The sequence below is a fragment of the Acinonyx jubatus genome, chromosome A1 (genome assembly GCF_027475565.1).
Source record: "Acinonyx jubatus isolate Ajub_Pintada_27869175 chromosome A1, VMU_Ajub_asm_v1.0, whole genome shotgun sequence".
Classification (NCBI taxonomy): domain Eukaryota; kingdom Metazoa; phylum Chordata; class Mammalia; order Carnivora; family Felidae; genus Acinonyx; species Acinonyx jubatus.
This window is the reverse complement of record NC_069380.1, coordinates 210,909,991-210,929,611: the sequence shown is the minus strand read 5'-3', so window position 1 is coordinate 210,929,611 and position 19,621 is coordinate 210,909,991. Positions and strand designations below refer to the sequence as shown.

Sequence of the window (19,621 nt, the reverse complement as noted above, 5' to 3'; positions counted from 1 at the left end):
AGCCTAAATTCCCGACAATAGAATTAGTAAAATAAATTATGGTGATCCATTTTCACAGGATTGCACAGTTATTTAAATGTCAGTCTTTGAAGGATTGTAATGATATGGTAAAATGTTTAAGATAAAGCAAGTGAAAATCCAAGCTTAAAAACTGCATATGGAGTGTGACCTCAATCAAGTACAAAATACTACAGGTATATGTGTGTGTGCACACACACACTTTGGGAAAGACTGAAGAAAGTGTCCAAAATTGTGGCTGTCTCTGATTGGTGAGATTGTGGGTGACTTTATTCTCTTTGTGTATTTCTCTATTTTGTCCATTTTTGGACAATGAAATGGATTTGGTTAAGAGTCATGATTTTTTTTTTTTTTTTTTTTTTTTTTTTTAAAGAAAGTTTCTTCCTGAAGGTTTTCTTACAGGTCTTGTACATAGGCGTCCATTGCTTCATAGTGAATTGGAACTGGGGCCTGCCTGTCAGGACAGTGCTGAGTTTTAGTCTGTGGAGGTAAACAAGAGGCTGGACGTAAGTGAAATCAAAGAGAAAACTGAACTTGCAATCAGAATAGTCAAGTTCTCACCCTGACTTTTTTCTCTTATGAGCTGAGAGCCCTGGGGGAACCATTAAGGATTCCCAAGTCCTCTCCTCATCAGGGTCTCTTCAGAAGGGGTGGATCTGCCCGTGCCAGTTCTAGGCAAGGCTTTGAACCACTCCCATGCTTGTGTGGATGTTTCCATGGTGTTTGTTCTTCTTTGCAGTGTTTCGTTCTCATTCTTGTGCTGTCTCCAATGCTCCCCCCAAGGATAACTGCTCTGTGGAAAGGATCTAGTTCATTCTTTCAAACCTGTATTTATTAAATGCAAGGAGCATTGACTGGTAAATACTTAACCCATGGCCCTGCCTATGGATGGTTACATTTTCATGAGGAAGGGGAACACCTGTAAATCAAAGGATGGCTGTCTCTCCAGCAAACTGTGGAGTGGGGCTCTCTGACCCGTGTGGTAGAGCTCAAGGGAGGTCGGCTTTGTTCCATGTTGAGTCTTGGCCCTCTGCCTGTGAACAGGTATGTTTGTGGGGAGGACATGCATCCTCTCTAGGCCTTCATGGATTCTTCATGCATGCATCAGAAATAATAATACTTCCTTTAAGGAATATTGTGAAAAGTAAAACCACACAAGTGAAATGGGCAAAGTGCAAGGCAGAAGTTGCCCACTAGAAGGGCATGGGCTAAAACTCATTGCAGATGGTTTTGTTGGGTTTGCTGAGTGGTTAGTTTTTATTTTTTAAAGATTGAACTTATCTGTACTTAAAGAGATTTTATGGGACTCCTGGGTGGCTCAGTTGGTTAAGCATCAGACTCTTGATCTTGGCTCAGGTCATGGTCTCACAGTTCATGAGTTTGAGTCCCATGTTGGGACAGTGTGGAGCCTGCTTGGTATTCTCTCTCCCCCTCTCTATATGCCCCTCCCCCACTCATGCTCGCTCACTCTCTCTCTCTTATTCAATAAATAAACTTTACCAAAAAAAATCAAGAGATTTCACATTTTGGAGTGTGGATTTTTTTTTTTTTTTTTTTTTTTTGGCTGTACCCTGGAAGTCTGGCACCAGTCTGCTGGAGCTCAGTGGTAGCTGTTCACTGTCACAGGAGCCCATGCCTCAGCAGCCACCATATCCCAGCCATACTTCCATCCCTCCATAGCAGGAGGGGGAGCAATGTTGCAGGACTGGGGGCTTTGAAGGCAGAATGTCCTACCCTGAGTCTCTGCTCTACCATTTGCTGGTTATGTGTCTTTGGCCAACCTGGTAAACTTGCACAGCCTCAACTTTCTGGGGCCTCTCTTTCTTCATCTAAGTGGGATAATATTTGTATCTTCTTAGAGGATTGTGGCAAGGACTAAGTGAAAAAATGCATGTGAAACACTTAGAACAATGCATGGTGCACAGAGATGCTTGATGAGGTTTACCTGCTTGGTCTCTGAAGGCATTTGACTTACCAACTTCTGCTGGAAGATGTGAATCAAATAATATTGTGTCTATTACTTATCTACCTATCTATCCATCCTGTAATTTCTGTGCTATATTTTATTTTGTAGTTCTGCATGAAAAAGTAGGATTCTAAATAAATTTAAAACCTCTTCTAAATATTCTTTTAGGTTACCTAGTCTATCCTTCCTTTTGGAGGATGTTATCTGCTCTCTTTTCATGTTGGTGAGTTTTGCCATGCTATCCATTGATCTTGACCTCCTGTGAGTCTACATAACATGCTTTCATGCTTGATTTTATTCTATTGCTAGTTGTTGCCTGTCTTTTATCTTTAACCAGAGTATGAATTCTGTCATATTTTTCTGTTCCTGTATCCTGCATAATACCTAGCATAATAAATTGCTCAAGGAATGCATGGCTGAAGTTATTGCTAGGAAAAGGTGAATAGCTCTTCTGAAGGCAGGCCTGGTGGCATCCAGGTTCTTACAGGACAAATTTTTCATTGTAACAACATTACCTGTCCCTTCATTCTTCTGTCTGTCTATCCTCAGCAAGCACTTATAGAGTGCCCACTCTGTCAGATTCTCAGCTGGGAGATTGATGCCTCAGATACTGAGGAAATGAAGGAAACATGCCTCATGGAAGAACATAAAAGACCAGGCATCCATGATGTGAAGTTTGCTAACCCAGACAATGACTTCTCATTCTGAGACTCTAGTGGGTAAGAGAATATCATCAATATTTCCAGGCTCAAGTGACATCAAATGTGTAGTTTTTCTGTCCTAGTCTTTTTTTCCCCTTGATTGTGCCTATTTTGTAACCACAGGCGCAAGCAACTTCTTACGTCTGTTGTAACAGCATTCATTATACACAGCTGACCTCCAAAGTCCATGAAACTGGGTTTGTCTGGAACTTTCTAAGGTAGTTACTTTCTTTTCTTTTTTTCCTTTCCTTTTTTCTTTCTTTCTTTCTTTCTTTCTTTCTTTCTTTCTTTCTTTCTTTCTTTCTTTCTCCTGTCTTTATTAATTTCTTCTTTTCTTTCTTTCTTTCTTGGTAGTTACTTTCTAAAGAATTTATAGGTGGAATTTTTTTTTCTTCCCACAATTGAACCACAAAGCATGGACCTTTTGAGGGCTATGACTTGGTTGTTGGCTTCACCTTGCTCTAAAGTGGTTTCCATTTCTAAGTCACACTCATGTACTGAAAATTATATCAGTTCCTTGAGATTTGGACAGAATTGTTAGTTTGGGTCTTTTAAAATCAGGGTGGGACATGCCTCACCCATGTTTACTGGCCATTAACAGGAGGGTCAAGAGTGGGTCTGCCACATCCTCATTAGCCAAAAAGTCCTTTCTGTCACAGTTGGTGTCCAAGAGAGGGTCTTAATTCACTTTAAAAATAAGAAGGAAAGAAAATTACTTGCTTAAAGAGCACCTTTTGATATTCTTATCATTTGAATGAGTCATATCTTTTTTCTTTTGACATTTATTCTCTTTGGTATTATCATGATGCTAATTCTAAAAAAGGAGAGAGATATTTTCCCTTTATAGTTTGAACAGGAAAGAATCATATTGTAAAAAATACTGTATTCTCTTTTTCCTTTCTTTGTGTGTATAATTATTGAGGCTAAGGATATATTCAAATTATTTCAGAGGGTTTTAGTGAACTTACTAAAAGTTTAATGTGCTAAAAAATTCTATTCTTGGTAGGCTAAGAAGCTCTGTGTTAGTGTGGGTCACTTCTTTCTTTCTTTTTTTTTTTTAAAGTTTATTTACTTTTGAGAGAGAGAGAGAGAGGGAGAGAATCTGAAGCAGAGAATCTGAAGCAGGCTCCAGACTCTGAGTTGTCAGCTCAGAGCCTGACATGGGGCTCAAAACCACTAACTATGAGATCACGACCTGAGCCCAAGTAGGATGCTTAACCGACTGAGCCACCCAGGCACCCCTCCTGTGGGTCACTTCTGTCCTTCGCCCCCTCTGTGCCTGGGGTACTCCCAGGTCTGCCTGTCAGGCTTTACAAGGTCACTGGAGAGAGGGGAAGGAGCACTCTGGGTAAGTTCATTGATTTCCCTTGTCCCCACCTTCATAATTCAAATGAACAAACAGATATTAGTGTCCCATGGATGCCCATTGCCTTTCGTCTCTCTAGTACTTGTGCTCAGTATCATTTTTAATGTTTTGTTTTAAAGTAAAATTTTCATATTAACAAAGCAATTTGTGTTATTTTAGAAAAATCAGAACATATGAATAGACCAAAAGGGGAATAAAGGACAGTAATCTCACTTGCAAATAAAATCTGTGTGTGTATGCATGCATGCATGCATGTGTGTGTGGCAAGAGAGAGATAAAGATGGAGATAGAGATAGAAACAGAGAGAACAAGACTTTAATCTCTGCCTGTTCGGTTCACTGTTATCCTTCCAGCATCTAGAATAATGCTTGATACACAGTAGGTGCTCAATAAATATTTGCAGAAGGAAAATAAATGGATTCAGTGGACCTTCAAAGTCTCCCTCCTCTAGGAAGTTCTCACACACCACCTGGAGAGACCTCCTTTTTCAGGTCTCACTAAACATACAGTCAAAACCACTTTCAATCACTTTTTCACTGTGCTTACCTATCTCTTACCTCTACACACTGCCACGCTCATTGGAGTCTTGTCCATTCCTGGAGAAGTGTGCCATTAGCCTTTTAGTGTTTGTGTTTTAGTACCTTTACTCTCTTTGGAGAAAATGAGTTCTTTGTAATGTCAATTTTTTTTCTGTTTCAAGTTAGACTTTTGTTCCCATGTCCTACCTTAGTGAAAATTTTCATTTTTTGGTGTAATGTTCATTGTGTACTTTTGTAGGAAGGTGTTCCCTAACCCATGTAAATGATTTTTTTTTTTTTTTTTTTTTTACTATCAAGAACTAGACAGTCTGTTCTAGGAAACTGCATGTTAAATTTCAGCAGAATTTGTCTGAATTGTGCCTTTTACCATTGCCAAAATCTGGGAGGGAAAAAAAAATAAAACAAAAACTAGTGAAATTTGATCCATAAAGCCAAGTAGAGGGCCTAGCATTATAGCAAGCCACTGCATAGATTGTCCCTTAGAGCAACATAAAGTGACCAAATATGGGCTCAAAATAGAACTATGGGGCTCTAGCTGGTTTGGACTGCTTGGAAGTCAGGGACCTTTGGTTACATTCTGGGCATCCTGGGTAGGAGTCATTGCCAATCCTCAAAGAAATAAGAGAGTAGTATTGGCTTTGGCTAAGACAAATGCCTAGGTGCAGCTGGGACAAGGCCCTATGGCTTTGTATTCATGGCCTCAGGAAGCTGAAGCTCTTATATGAGTGGCTTCCTAAACAGATGAGATATTGACCAACAAAGACAAGTCAGCATCAACTTATCAGTCAACTCATTTTCTTGGCTGTCTAGAAGGTTGTCTTAAGAAGATTTTATGGCTTTCTCTCGGATCAGTGGGAAAGAGAGCTCTTTGTGGTCCATTAACAATGTCTGTCAAGGGGATGGTAATAGGAATGGGACAGGTGGGCTGGCTGTTTGCCATCCTTGGCAGAGAAAGTAATTGTGCTCAAAAATGGTATTTTAAATTATCACCCTTGGAGAAATAAGTTATAAAGGGCCCTGTGACAGGATGACCATATGTTTGTTTGGTTTTGTTTTGTTTATCAAATTAGGATACTTTTGAGAGCGAAAGGGAGTGCTATTACCCTAGGAGTAAACTAGGACCTATGACACTTTGTTCATTGCAGATAACCCTCAAATGGAAAGATATTCCCTCCTGTATGTACTCACCCTGAATTTCAGGGGCTACTTGAGCAAGATCTCCCTTTCTACTGTGCTCTGTGCTATTTCCAGGGAGCCCTTAGATTAGGGTGTGTTTGTCTGAACTCTCCAACCTGACAAAGAGTCCTACCTCAACACACTTGGTGTGCAGAGGGGCTCACAGTGAGAGCTCCACAGCTTGGTGACTTTTCTGGTGATGCTGGCAGACTTCTAGGGCATGTTCAATGCTGGCTTCTGCTCCCCCTGATGGCAGAACCACCAAATCCATCTCCCAGGGTTGCCTTCCCACTCCCTGTGGTGTGAATAGCAATGCAGCCCCAGAAGCCTGCGCCAAAGACATGCTGGCCGTCATTCTGTACCCCAGAGCTGAGTGTTCACACCACAGCCTGCATGCCATGAATGAATGATGGTAGAAGTCTGTTTACTGAGCATGAGAGAGTTGGGATTCCTTAGGTATGTTACTTTTTTTCTTTATCAACAGTCTAGATCTTTTATTCCCAAGAAGCCCTCCCCTTCCTTAAGATTCCCATGAATAAATTTAGGTGGTGGGGGTCTGAATTTCAAATGATGCAGTGGGTGGCTGATTCTTGACTGCAGAGATTCCTTCTGGAAATGGCTGGTCAGCTCTATTCGTGGTAAGCTGGTTGACTTTGCTCAGACAAGCCACCTGGGAGAGCTAGCCCCATTTCCCAGAGTGAGAATCAAGCTTTTGATCAGACAAGTAAGGTCCTTGTCCTGCCACAACATCTTCATTTTTTTGCTTTGTTGCTGTTGTTTAGTTGCCAATATGACCTGAGTCAGAAGACTGGGATTTTAAACCTGACTTTGTCACAAATGATCTGTGTGACTGTGGACACATCACTTCCCCTCCCCCACCCCTTTCTTCCTCTGTGAAATGGACGGTGGACCAGATCAATGGCCATCAAACTGTTGTAGACATGGTTCCCTGTTTTCAAAACATAACATATATTCCTAACATACAGAACCAAAACTGCTCTGCTTGAAGCCAAAATAAGGCCCAGAGTGCACAGGGCTTATGGCTCTTCTCCTTACTCCTGGCCTTGACCCTGGGGATGCTCTTCACAGGGGGCTGTGGGTCTTTCTGACTCCTCCTGGCAGGAGAATCTGTGATGTTTCTCTCCTGTTGCCCGCCTTCTGGCCATCTTTCTGGGTATGCTGTTCCCTGCTTGTAGGCATCCCTGGCAGGGGGTGGGTGGGGAAATTAAAAGGAGATGAAATTTAAATCTCTCCACTTTGCTGCTCGTCAGCAGTTCTGATGACACGCTTGGTTAGGGTGGAGGTTGAAACCATAGACTTAAAGGTTTTAGGTTATCTGTGCATTGCAATTCTAGGTTTTACGTTATCTGTGCATGTAATTCCAGCGCCGCTGGGCTCTCTGTTCCAGGAATGTCTGCTGTGGGTTGCCTGTCCTATTCTGTGTCTCTCTCCAGCACTGCCTCTAAGACAGTGGTGCTCAGGCCTGGAATAGCATTTAGAATAACCCTGATCTTGGGAGGCACCAGCCCCTCAGCACTTAATGCAGTCCTAAGCAAGCAAGGTAGAAGTGACTTTGTTGACTCTGTTGTATACAGGGCCCTTCATTTATATTCTCTCTCTCTTTTTTAAGTTTGTTTATTTATTTTGAGAGGGACAGAGAGAAAGGGTGAGAGAGAATCACACACAGACTCTGTGCTGCCAGCATAGAGCCTGACGCAGGGCTCAAACCCATGAACTGTGAGATCGTGACCTGAACCTAAACCAAGAGTCGGATGCTTAACTGACCGAGCTACCCAGGCACCTCAGTTTATTTTCTCTTTTTAACTCCTCCCACAACTCTGTGAGGTGAGGTTTACTGTTTTTAGCTGTTCAGCTTTTCAGCTTTTCTGGCTCCTGGTGGAAATGAATACACCTTGAGTAGCAGGAGTGATGTTTTCTCCCTTGGCTTAGATCAGTGACACCTAGTAGGTCCACTTATGTTTGTTTCTTTTCCATGAGTAGAATAGGTGAGTGGATGAGAAAACGAAGCTCAGAGGGGTTTATCTCTGAGCTCTATCTCAATCACATCTGGCTGATTCAAGAATGAAGAAGGCGACAGTGTGATTCCAACGTCATCATCTTGCTGCTCCCTGCATTCCCTTGAGTGTCCCTGGATTGCCCCGCGGGCTTTCTCCACCCTCAGGATTCCCCAGACTTAGCTCCCGGGTTCCCCTTCTGGCAGAGGTTCTCAGCTGCATAAGAGTATAAGACTTACTTAGAAAATTGGCATCCTGCTCTGATGTCGTTTATCTTTAGGATTACAGGATTCTCAGCAGAGTGGTTCCCAAACCTGTTAGAGATACAGGACCTGGATCAGGATTTCTGGAGATGGAGTGCTGTCCAGCAGGTGATTTTTAAAGCGACCGGCTCTTGGAAACCATGGCAGCTCTTCCTGCTCTTCCTTTGCAGCTTCATCTTCGGCTGAAAGCTGCCTCCCTCCCCCACCCTACCCTGGAACTGACCATTAGGCTCACCTGGGCCAGTTTGCCCTCTCCAGCCCCTGTTACCCCAGATCCCACTTCTATACTCCAGCCCCTGCTACCCTAGATCCCACCTCTATACTTTGGGTCATGGCTTTTCTCCCACCTGAAAAAGCCTTTGCTCCTGTCTGCCTTTATCTCTATTGCAGGTGGGCAGGTGGCTCTTGGAGCCCAGCTCAAACTCGCTTTGCCTCCCTCGGTTCAACCATTTCCTCCTTTTCTGAACTCTGCTGGCTCATGTGGGCAGGGCCCAACAGATTCGCCCCTAATTCTGTCATTCAGCAAATAGTGAGCAGTTGTGATGTGCCAAACACTTGTCCAGATGCAGGGGACACTACAGTGGACAAAGTAGACAAAGACCCTATCCCCATGGTCACTGGTCCTGGTGTGTTGCTAGCCCTAGTGGTTGCTGGGCACTTGGGAGGCACTTGATAAATATCTGAATGACCATGGCTGGAGTGAAGAGAGAGAGTAGGGTGGCAGATGAGGGGAAGAGGTGGTCAGGGGTAAGGTTATGCAGCCCTTGGAAAGCTCTGTGATGACTTCAGATTCTATTCCAAGTATAATGGGATGCTATTTGGTGCTCTGAGTAGAAGAGTGGAATGATAAACCTGACCTTCCCTCCCGTGTGGGGAATCAACTCTAGGGGATTAGGGCAGAAGCAAGGAGACCAGTGGGGAGGCTCTCACAGCAGTCCAGACCTCGGGTACTTGGGCTGAGATGATGACATTGGTGCTGAGAATGAGAAGAGTTTAGACTCAGGATGCATTCTGAGGGCAGAGACTGTGGGTTTTGAGGATGGATGCGATGGGAAATCAAATCTGAATTCCAAGGCTTTTTACTTAAGCAACTGGCTAGACAGATGATGCTAAACCCACATGGCTACTAATTTTCTGCTTGTCAGTTTCCTTTTGATGAAGGCAGGGACCCTGCCACATACAGGGGCATCCCCGAGCAGGGGCCTGGGTCCCAGTTGGTGCTGTGCTAAATAACAGCCTCCACCAGCAGCTAGGACTGCCAATTGGTAATATAGAGCCTGAACCCCATTCTGTGGCATCAGCATCTGTGGGGGTGGTTTGGGTGTTCCTGTTGCAAAAGACTGTGAGGGTGGCCCCTCTGCATCATTCATTTGTCATCGGGGAGTTAAGATCCCACCTCTGTCTCTGCAGAAGTTGGGCTAAGGGAGGAGGTGGGAACAGAACCCAGAAGTTGAACAACCCAACTCCTCTCTTTCCAAGTTTATACACATTTGGGGGAGGGTTACTCCTTGTTCCCTACACACTCCTGGTGCCTGGAGCCTTTGCAAATGCTCACCTTGTGCTTGCTGATCTCTCTTGCTTTCCTTCTTCACTTTTCAAAATACCACCCTTCCTGGAAGCCCATTCCAAATGCTGTTTCTTCCATGTAGCTCTTCCTGAAGTCCCAGCCAAATGTGGTTTCTGCCTCTTCTGAACCCCATAGTGGTTTATGCCTTTCTCATGACATCATATTCTCCAGGGTTTTGCCCAGTCTTTTGAGCTGGAATGCCCACAGTGAAGTGATGGGCCTTAATTATCTTTGAGTCCCTCCCCCAAGGCCCAGTGCGGTCTCTTGAACCCAGTAGACACTTGATAAATATCATTCAAATTGAAACTGACTTTCTTTATGACCGATAGTTTCAGCAGCTGCAGAATACTTGTCTCCTGAAGGAGATTTGGGATAGGAATCAATCAAATATCTAAGATATGTCAGATGGAGAACACAAATAAATGAAGTGGGACAAGTGGAAGAAAATTTTTGATAGAGATGCCATTGTGAGGATGATTCCACTCTTTTGTAACCCTTTATGAGATGATAGGATGCACAGGTTCTGTGTCAGAAGGCAGTGGATGGTTCTAGATAGTCATTGCCACAGCGTTCCTGGATAGTCTGATTTGTCAAGAGAAGCTGCAAGTCCAGGCTTTTTACATGGAGAATCCTAATTTCTAGATGTTAGCCAGTGATTCCTGCCACCACCACCCGCCCCCCCCTCCAGCCAGCACTGTAGGGAGAGCCTGGCTGCTAGCTCAGGACCTCTGATTTACATGTCAGGCTTTCCCCCTCTGAGTGAAGTAAGTAAATTTATTTTGAAATCTCCAGGAAATCTAGCTGCTGTTTGGTAAAAGGAGGATGTTTGCATTTTGTTTTTATTCTCTAGCATTTGCTTTCCATTGTTCTGCTTCTCTCTGAGTGGGAACCCCAGGGTTATGATTATTAATTTGTGCTTGAATCCCAGCTTCATGTGGCATAAGCGCTTCTGTAGCTTGCCTTGAACTCTGTGTAACGGGCTTTTTATTTTCCTCCAGGAGTGGTTTAAATGGAGGCTGCAGTCTTCTGCAAAGCATAATTGGTTTTAAATTGTAGGTTTAATAATAATGATGCTGGGCTTAATGCAGTACCTTTCAGCCTGTGCTGGCTGCCCTTGGCAACCAGTCACTCATCGACCTGCATGCTGTCCTCAGGAGGGGACAGCTGTTAGGGACTTGAGCCCCCCACCCCCACCCCGCTCTGCCCCATCCTGATATGGACCACAGGGATGAGGTGCTCCAATGTCCCCTGAAGCCATGGGCCACTGGAGGAAAAGGGGGCCTAGGGACATCCCTTTGTGCCAAGCCTGGGGGCTCCGAGGCTGGACTTTCAAGGCTCCAGGATGTCTTTTTTTTTTTTTTTTTTTGCTTTTTCTTCACCTTTGGGTTGCCCAGAAGGTTATTAGTAATTCTATTGGAAGAAGAGCAGAGGAACTCAAATTCCACAATTCGGCTTCTGTATGGATGGTTTAATTGGGAGGCTGTGTTAACTTAATTGGTTATCATCAGGCTTCTGCCTTCTTTCTGTATTTTAAGTAACTCATTCTCATTTTCTCTTACCATGGCCAATAGCGCGTGCCTTTAAAAAATTAAATCTTGTACTTTGGTCTCTCCAAGTGAAAAGAGCTCTGGTTCAGCAGTCAGAGAGCCTGGATTCTGATTATGACTCTTTCTGGAATGATCTGAAGAGACTTAAACGGGATACTTACCTCTCCTGGCCTCATTTCCTCATTGGATAGATGAGTAGGTTAAATTACAAAATCGCTAGTCCCTTCCAGTGTTTGCAGTGGATGACTTAAGTGTTTCTGTGAAATGACACCAAACTCCTCCTTGAACAACATTTGGAGTGTTTCAAAAGTCAATAAAAATACCAATCTACATATGTTATACAACAGACTAACTGAGGCTTGGACAAGTGAGGGCTTGTTCAGCAAAAACTCAGCATTATGTTATAAAAAGCTCAGAGAAGGATGTTGGTGTTGTGTGATGTGGGGCATCCTGCTTGAAAATTACAGGCAGTGCAGTCAATGACAGGGTAGTGGCATCCACAGCCGCCCTTTGGAGGTTTCCCAGGCTCCACCCTCTGGACAAACCACAGACGTTCAGAACCTGTGGTCTAGTTCATCATCCATGACAAGCAACAACTCCTTATTTGTGTTGGGTTATGAACTGCCTCGTTTCGACTACCGTTTCTGGATGTTTTTGTTTTTGTTTTCATTGTAGATGGGAGCAAATTATGACATGAGAAGAATGAGTTGGGGTAGAAACAGAAATATTAAGCCTGAAGAAGTTTCTTTGGACTGGAAGTCTACAATGGCCATTTGACCAGCATTTTGGAGGAAGTGGTGCTCGCAGAGTTTGAAGGTAGCAAACATAGGATACCCTGTTTTGTGCAAATGCCGCCTACAATGAAGCTGATCAGACAGCTGCATTCTGTTTCCCTCTTTCCTCTTATGAGCACTCTTGGCTCCCGAAGGCGCCAAGTGCATGCATCACTAGACTTTAGATGTTTATCTCTCTCTCTCTCTCTCTCTCTTGTTAACCTCTAGGCGATGTGTATTTTGCAGGGGAAAATGGACAACGGAAGTTAACAGATTTTATTCCTTCAGTGTAAACCTTCTTAAAAAGGACTGAACCTAATGTGAATGATAGCTTCTTTGGGGAAGGGAAGCTGTGCCCCTCCCCCCCCTTTTCAGAAACAATTTGCCAATCTCTCTGTGAAATGAAGTAGCAGCTTGTGAGTGGCAGATATTAGCAGTGGATAAGATAGCCTGAGCGGTCTGTGCAGTGAGGGAGAAGAGGGGGAAGACGGGCAGAACAGGCGGGAATACCCACTGCTCTTAAGAATTCAAAGTGGCAGGGCACTTGGGAGGCTCAGTCACTTCAGTGTCTGACTCTTGGTTTTGGCTCTGGTCATGATTTCATGGTTTGTGGGTTCAAGCCCTGCATAGGCCTCGACACTGACACCCTGGAGCCTGCTTGGGATTCTCTCTGCCTCTCTCTCACTGACCCTCCTCAGCTCTCTCTCTCTCTTTCTCACTCAAAATAAATAATAAGTAAACTTAAAAAAAAATAATTTGAAGTGGCCATATACAACTGCCCATTTGGACTCCTTTTCTGAAAATTAGAGCCAAAATCTGGGGGCCTATGTATTAGCTATAGAAGACTGTTGTCTCCATGCTTCTTAAAAAGATTACTTAAAAAGGCTTTAGGGGTGCCTGGGTGGCTCAGTTGGTTAAGCATCCAACTTGGCTCAGGTCATGATCTCATGGTTGGTGGATTCGAGCCCCACGTCAGGCTCTGGCTGACAACTCAGAACCTGGAACCTGCTTTCGATTCTGTGTCTCCCTCTCTCTTTGCCCCTCCCCCACTTGCACACCCGCACGCACTGTCTCTCAAAAATAAACAAACATTAAAAATAAATAAATAAAGCCTTGAGTATCAAAATTCTGGCCTCTCATGTGTTAATGACTATAATTTAGACCTCATAGGAATGGGACAGAGAAGAGTTCTGATGGGGAAAGACAAGGCCAGCAATAAAAGGAGATACGTGCAGGTCAAGCACTCTGGGGATAGGCGGCCGGGTGTTTTCGGGACCTGGTGTGCATCTGCATGTGTCTGTGCAGAGCTCGAGGTCACGTGCTTTCTACCATTGACATAAGACATCTTTGAGAATGAGAACATTTCAGAATTTTTCTAAAGACCGGTTGTGCACACTGAGAAAGGCTGTCAGCTCTCTGAGAGTAAGGACTGTTCCAGCTCGTTCATCACCACATCCCCAGCAACTACCCACCAATTTTATTATTTGTTACTATTTGGTGGATAATTAAGTAAAATGAAGAGAGAGAGGGGAGCCTGGGAAGACCTCACACTGGTGCTGACCAGCCATTCCCTCAGGGCCCACACGGGGTCCTGTGGCTGCTGCATGGCTTGTGGGGACACCTAGTGCTTGGTGGAGTAACATCTTTGGATGCTTAAAGCCTAAAAATAGTGAAGCATAAAAATAGTTTATTGGATAGGGGCACCTGCGTGACTCAGTCGGTTGAGCATTTGACTCTTGATTTCAGCTCAGGTCATGATCCCAGGGTTATGGAACTGAGCCCCACGTTGGGCTCTGCACTGAGTGTGGAGCCTAATTGGGATTCTCTCTTGCACTCTCTTTCTCTCTCTGCCCCTCTTTCTCGCTCATGCTCACTCGCTCTCTCTCAAAAATAATAAAATAAGGGTGCCTGGGTGGCTCAATCAGTTGAAGATTTGACTCTTGATTTTGGCTCAGGTCATGATCTCAAGCCCTGTTGCGGGATTCATCCTGCTTGGGATTTTCTCTCTGCCCCTCCCCTGCTTGTGTGTGCCCTCTCTCTTGCTCTCAAATAAAGTTTACACTAAAAAAATAATAAAATAAAAAAATTTAAAAGCAATAATAATAATTTATTGGATAAAAGAATTTAAGTATATCAGGCACCCCAAGGAGTCAATGGGAGATCAAGACAAGAGAAGAGGAGTCTGGGTGGACTGTGGGATGACAGCCAGGGTCTTTCACAGGGATGATCTAGGGGACACCAGTCTGGCCTAGCACCCATGGCCCTGCCACACACCCCTGGATGTCCTCTTGCTGCTTCTGGCCTCTCAGTGCTGCCCACCTGCTGAGAGCTAGCTAAACTACTCATCTGTGCATCCTTCCTGAAGATCCACAGCCCAAGGTGAGAACACCCATGCCTCTGCTGGCTTGTGACCTTGGTCCTGGCTGTCCTCACTATAGGCTGGTGGGAGGTGGGGCACTGCTTTCCACGTGGGGGGAGTCACTCCTTCCGAGTCAGTGGAGCACGGCCGCCAGGCTGGGTGCGGAGGAAAAGACACAGCGTCCCCCGGGAGCAAGAGTTAGAAGGACCCTCAATTCAATGAGTAATCCAGTTAGTTAAGCAAATATAAAGAAAGGGGGGAAAAGCACCACCGAGTATGTACATCTTAGAATTTTATTTCATATCAAGTCAGCGTCATCAAGAGCCAACACGTTGCAATGTATTAAGAATATGTTAATGGTGGTTCCCAGAGGCTAACAGCTTATTGGCTGATGGGACACTCAGCACACACTTGAGGACAAGTCTCAAAGGGGAAGAGAATGGTCAAGGTGGTTTTGCTATCAGTTGAATCCAACTGGAACATCAGAGCCAGTGTGTGTAGGCTGTGATTCACCGCCTAGGAGGTCAGCTCTGACTCGGCTCCTCCCCTTCCCATGCAGCTACCAGCTGCACTGGGCTGTTGTCCTGTGGGCCCCACATCAGAAGGAGTCAGCTGGGCCCTGTCAGCCCAACCTCATGCCTATAAAGTGCTCCAGCTCCTGAGGTGAATTCACTCTTGTTTTTATTACTCTGTTAATTCCAGCTCCTGTCTGTCCGTCTAACTCATTCCACGTGTCTGGTCCCTTCTGCCCACAGCAGTTACTGTGCAGACCAGGGGCTCGTCAGTTTTGTGAGTCTTTTTTCTTTCTTCATTTTTTCTTTTTAACATTTATTTATTTTTGAGAGACAGAGAGAGACAGAGCATAAGCAGGGGAGGGGCAGAGAGAGGGGGAGACACAGAATCCGAAGCAGGCTCCAGGCTCTGAGCTGTCAGCACAGAGCCCAACGCAGGGCTTGCACTTGGGAACCACGAGATCATGACCTCATGACCTGAGCCGGAGTCGGTGGCTTAACAGACTGAGCCATCCAGGCATCCCAGTTTTGTGAGTCTTGTCCGTCATTCTGCTGTTAGCTCTGTCCAGGAGCCCTTTGAGTTCTCAGGTGCCTTTCAAGAGGTGCCTCTTCCTGCTCCTGACCACACTGGATTCTAAACTTTTTGAGGACCTAGACCTTGACCCGTTTGTATTTTTTTTAAATTTTTTTCTTTAACATTTATTTATTATTGAGAGACAGAGAGACACAGAGCATGAGCAGGGGAGGGACAGAAAGAGAGGGAGACACAGAATCTGAAGTAGACTCCAGGCTCTGAGCTGTCAGCACAGAGCCCGACGTGGGGCTTGAACTCACAAACTGTGAGATCACGACCTGAGCTGAAGTCGGTTGCTTAACCAGCTGAGCCACCCAGGTGTTCCCACCTGTTTGTATTTTTTAAAATTTATTTTTATTGAAGTATAAGTGACATACAATATATATATTAATTTCAGGTGTACAGCATAGTGATTTAGTATTTGAACATATTGTGAAAGGGTCACCACAATGAGACTAGTTAGCATCCCTCACCAGATACAGTTACAAATTTTTTTCTTGTGATTTTTTGTTGTTGTTCAAAAAGGTGATTTTATTAAAGCGTGGAAACAGGACCCATGGGCAGGAAGATCTGCCCCAGGACCTTGAGGAGAGACTGATTATATCCTCAGGAGTTGGAGAACTTTTTAAGATTTACTCTTAGCTTTCAAATATGCAATAGAGTGTTATTAACTAGAGTCACTGTGCTGTACATTATGTCCCCATGACTTACTTATTTAATAACTGGAAGTTTGTACCTTTTGACTCCTTTCACCTACCCCCAAATCCCCTACTTCTGGCAACCACCAGTCTGTTCTATGTATGTATGCATTTTTTTTTCATTTGTTTGTTCTTAGATTCCACATATAAGAGTGATCATATGGAATTTCTCTTTCTCTGTCTGACTTATTTCATTTCATTTAGCATAATGCCCTCAGGGTCCATCTGTGTTCTTGCAAATGGCAGAATTTCGTTCCTTTTTTTTTTTTTCACGTTTATTTATTTTGAGAAAGAGTGTGTGCACGTGAGCAGGGAAGGGGCAGAGAGAAGGAGAGAAAGAATCCTAAGCAGGCTCTGCTCTGTCAGTGCAGGACCCAATGCAGGGCTCAGGTTCTGAAAGGGCTGAGTACTATTTCGTTGTATATACACACCACATTTACTTTACCCATTCATCCACTGATGGACATTTAGATTGTTTCCATATCATGGCTATTGTAAATAATGCTGCAGTGAAGATGCAGGTGTTATGTATCTTTTCAGTTACTGTTTTTATTTTCTTTGGATGAATATCCAGAATTGGAATTGTTGGATCTTATGATATTTCTATTTTAAATTTTTTGAGAAACTTTTATACTGTTTTTTAGAGTGGGTGCACCGACTTACATTTCTACCGACAGTGCACAAGGATTCTCTTTTCTTCACACCCTCTCTAATACTTGTTATTTCTTGTCTTTTTGGAAAAAGCCATTCTGACAGGTGTGAGATGTTATCTCATTGTGGCTTTGCATTGTATGTCTCTGAGGGGGGTGCCTGGCTGGCTCACTCAGTAGAGCATGCTACTTTAATCTCAGGGTCATGAGTTCAAGTGCCACGTTGGGTATGGAGCCTACCTTAAAAAATATATATATATCTTAGATATAGATATAGATATAGATCTATATATATATATATCTGGTGACTAGTGATGTTGAGCATCTTTTAATGTATCTGTGTCTTCTTTGGAAAAATGTCTTTTTAGATTTGCCCATTTCTTAATTGGATTTTTAAAAATAGCTTTAAAAATTTTTATTTTTTTAGTATTAAGTTCTATGAGTTCTTTATATATTTTTGATATTAACTCCTTATCAGATGTATGATTTGCAGATATTTTCTCTCATCCAATAAGTTGTCTTTTCATTTTGTTGCTGGTTTCCTTCGATGTGCAGAATCTTTTTAGCTTGATGTAGTCCTACTTGTTTGTCTTTGCTTTTGGTGTCAAATCCAAAAAATCATTACTAATACCAAGGTCAAGTTGCTTACTGCTTATATTTCCTTCTTGGATGGTTTCAGGTCTTATATTCAGGTCTTTAATCTATTTTGAATTAATTTTTGTGTGTGGTATGAGATAGTAGCCCAGTTTCAATCTTTTCAGTGTTGCTGTCCATTTTCTCAACAGCATTCATTGAAGAGACTGTCTTTTCCCCGTTGTATATTCTTGGCTCCTTTGTCCTGAATTAATTGACCATATATGTGTGGGTTTATTTCTGGGTTCTCTGTTCTGTTCCACTGATCTATTTGTCTGTTCTTATGCCAGTACCACACTGTTTTGATTGTTATACGTTTGTAATATAGTTTGAAATCAGGGAGTGTGATTCCTCCAGCTTTGTTCTCCTTTCTCAAGATTGCTTTGGCTACTCAGACTAGCCAAAGTACTTAGAGTACTTAGTACTTAGAGTTGTTTGTTCTGTGTCTGTGAAAAATACCATTGGAATTTTTTTAAGTTTATTTATTTATTTTGAGAGAAAGCATGAATGGGGAGGAGCAGAGAGAGAGGGAGAGAGAGAGATTCCCAACCATGCTCCATGCTCATTGTGGATACTGATGCAGGGCTCTGTCTCACTACCAAGAGATCATGACCTGAGCCAAAATCAAGAGTCAGATGCTTAATCACCTGAGCCACTTAGGTGCCCTGCCATTGGAATTTTGATAGAGATTTATTGAATTTGTAGATTGCTTGGGTAGTATGGACATCTTATCAATATTGATTCTTCCAATCCATGAGCACAGAACATCTTTTCTTTTTTTTTATGTATTTTATTTTTCTTATTTTAGAGAGAGCACACAAGTCAGAAAGAGGGGCAGAGGGAGGGAGGGAGGGAAGGAGAGAGAGAGAGAGAGAGAGAGAGAGAGAGAGAGAGAGAGAGAGAATCCCAAGCAGACTCTACACTCAGTGCAGAGCCCAACGTGGGGCTTGATCCCATGACCCTGGGAACATGACCTGAGCCAAAATCAAGAGTCGGATGCTCAACCGACTGAGCCACCCAGGCACCCACAGCTTTTCCTTTATTTGTGTTTTCTTCAGTTTATTTCATCAATGTCAAATACTTTTCAGTGTGCAAGTCTTTCACCTCCTTGATTAAATATATTCCTTGATATTTTATTCTTTTGATGCAATTATAAATGGGATTATTTTTCAAATTTCTTTTTCTGATAGTTTGTTACTAGTAGATAGAAATACAACAGATTTCTGCATATTGATTTTGTATCCTGCAGCTTTACTCAATTCATTTACTAATTCTGACAGTCTTTATTTAGGGCTTTCTATGTATAGTATCTTGTCATCTGCAAATAGTTGACAGTTTTACTTTTTTTTTTTTTTTATTTAGCCAATTTGGATACCTTTTATTTCTTTTTCTTGCCTGATTGCTATGGCTAGGGACTCTAATACTGTGTTTAATAAAAGTGGTATCAGAGAGCATCCTTGTCTTGTTTCTGATCTAAGAGGAAACACTTATAGATTTCACCATTAAAACACTGATGTTAGCTGCAGGCTTGCTATTTATGGCTTTTATTATGTTGAGGCACATTCCCTCTATATACACTTTGTTGAGAGTTTTTATCATAAATGGTTGTTAAATTCTGTCAAATGTTTTTTTCTGCATCTATTGAGATGATCATATGTGATTTTTACCCTTTATTTTGTTAATGTAGTGTATCACCTTGATTGATTTGTGGATGTAGAATCACCCTTGCATTCCTGGAATAAATCCCACTTAATCCCACTTGATGATTCTTTTAATGTATTGTTGAATTTGGTCTGCTAATATTTTGGTGAGGATTTTTGCATCTATGTTCACCAAGGATTGGCCTATAATTTTCTTCTCTTGTAGTGTCTGTCTGGTTTTAGTATTAGGATAATGCTTGCCTGGTAAAATAAGTTTGGAAGTGTTCCCTCCTCTTCTGTTTTTTAGAAGAATTCAAGAAGGATTGGTATTAATTCTTCTTTGAATGTTTGATAGAATTCACCAGTGAAGCTATTTCGTCATGGACTTACGTCTATGGGGAGTTTTAAAATTAGTGATTCAATCACCTTACTAATAATTGGTCTGTTTAGATTTTCTATTTCATCATGATTCAGTCTCAAAAGATTGCATGTTTCTAGGAATTTATGTTTCTTCTAGGTTGTCCAATTTGTTGCATATCATTTTTCCTAGTGATCTCTTATCTATTTCTCTGGTATCAGTGGTAATGCCTCCTTTCTGTTTTGCTTATCCTTTCAAAGAACCAG

At 42.8% G+C, this 19,621-nt stretch overlaps 1 protein-coding gene across 6 annotated transcripts in view; it reads left to right on the top strand.

Annotated features, from left to right (window-relative positions):
• PDZD2 (PDZ domain containing 2) overlaps positions 1–19,621 on the top strand; it is a 364,850-nt gene that overhangs the window by 75,517 nt on the left and 269,712 nt on the right. For 5 of the 6 annotated variants that reach the window (XM_027074927.2, XM_053201763.1, XM_053201754.1 and 2 more), the window contains exon 2: positions 11,834–11,974. The exons of the other annotated variant lie outside the window; for it this stretch is intronic. The gene's annotated coding sequence lies outside the window, so the exon portion shown is untranslated. The remainder of the gene's footprint in view (positions 1–11,833; positions 11,975–19,621) is intronic. 6 annotated transcript variants of the gene reach the window in all.